This window comes from Pinus tabuliformis, chromosome 2_1, assembly GCF_031772625.1.
Source record: "Pinus tabuliformis cultivar Carrire ecotype Pingquan chromosome 2_1, CPIR1, whole genome shotgun sequence".
NCBI lineage: Eukaryota > Viridiplantae > Streptophyta > Pinopsida > Pinales > Pinaceae > Pinus > Pinus tabuliformis.
In genome coordinates, this window is record NC_142299.1 from 918,267,538 (window position 1) to 918,269,498 (window position 1,961).

The following is a 1,961-nucleotide window of genomic DNA, read 5'->3' on the forward strand; positions in this document are numbered from 1 at the left end:
CCACTCCTTTGCCTACCTCCATTGCGCAATCCTACAAGATAATCACGTGAGCACAAGCTACAATTGCCTTCATATTGGCCCACACTGCGTAGGCCTCATTGGCATAACACAATCCCATGCATGTGCAAATCTCATGCACAACTGATAGTCACAACTCACCCTTTCACTTATCTCTAACACCTGTCTCTGTTGAACTGTCCATGCACTGAGTTAACTGATGTATTCTTTAGTTGCTTTATGAGTTAATAATTAGTGAATTAATTAACAATCAATTCACACAATTCATCACTAGTGTATTCTTTAGTTAGACTAAATACAACTAGTTCAACTAAGTCAAACTGAACACAACTCCATCAACTCCACATCAAACTCCACAGAACTCACATGCATGAGTTCTAACTGAAGTCCTTCATGCAATAGCTCAACTAACACATAAGAAACCACATGATTCCTTCTGTCAGCTGCATGTGCCACATCCGTAGCTCGAACTGAAGTGCTCTAAGGGCTAATAATATTTGACTGTTTCTATTTTTAGCCTGGCAATCTAAAAATAGACTCTGATCACTCCGCTGTGAACCAAAAATAGAAGTCCATCTATTTTTCCCAACATGACCAATCATCCATAAACAGCATCCTGCAACTCATAGACCATGATCCATATGTCTAAAAATAGACATAGTCTAAAAATAGACTTTGTGCCAAAAATAGCTTGTGGGCCCACTTAGTGAAGGCGACTCCTTTCCACTAAGCTCCATCATCTTGTTGCATTTTCAACAAGTTTATATTAAAAAATGAAACAATTTATTTATTTATTTGTTATATTTTCACTTTTTATTGGGAGAAATACATGTAATTTATTTCATTCTTAGTATCAACTTGATATATAACATTTAGGACATATTAATAATAAAAAAATGTTTAATATTGAATTTATCTATGGAGATTTTTTTTATTCCATTAATAGCTTATATTTGTTATGTTGTTTTCTTAATAGGGAATGGATATGTAAAATTTTAAATATCAATAACAATTCTTTTAATAAAAATGAAATATTGTGTAAGGGGATATTCTTATTATATGAGATATATATGAGAGAATTCTTATTATATAAATATTTGTTAGGAACATTTGTAGTTGAGAGGTGCACTACAAGACCATATATTTAAAAATAATAAAATAATGTTGATATTAAAAGCAAAAAAAATATTGTTATCCATAAATAAAATATTCATTCTTGCTTTAGTGAACATGTAACTTTACAATAAAAATATGTTGATAAGATAAATATATGGTATCAATAAAATAAACTATTTCAATATCCATTTTAAATAAGAAACACTCTATATCATAATGTTATATTTAAAAATAATAAAACAATACTTTCAATAACGAATTAACAGAAAATTGTAATAGAAAAAAAATCAATGTAGATCATAAATAAAATACTTAGATTTCCAGGTTAATTTACAACCACTTTATATAGAGATAAGGTAATTGAAAGTAAAGGGAAAAAATATTTTTTCACTACTTTTTATGGAGTTGAAAAATGCCATATAAAAATAATATAATTGATATTACATTATATATAATTTATTCTATGTTTGTTTTCCATTTATTAATTAAAATAAAAATATATTAGTAGCAAAAAAACATTTTATTTGTAGTCACAATTAAAATATTTCAATTTCTATATTAAATAATAAAGTTTTTTTATCAAAATTAAATAAAGAAAAGAAAAGTAATGTAATTTAAAAAAATTTATTTATATACCACATTGGTTTTAGTGGGTGTTAGCCATTATGAGCATCATCATATTGTAATTTATTGAATTAGAGAGAACACATTATTATTCCATTAATAGGTTCTTTACTGATATTTATAATTCAATCTTAGTAAAAAATCAATTCTTCACTTTTGAGCTTAATTTTAAATGAACTTGATATAAAGAGATAATTTAGTTG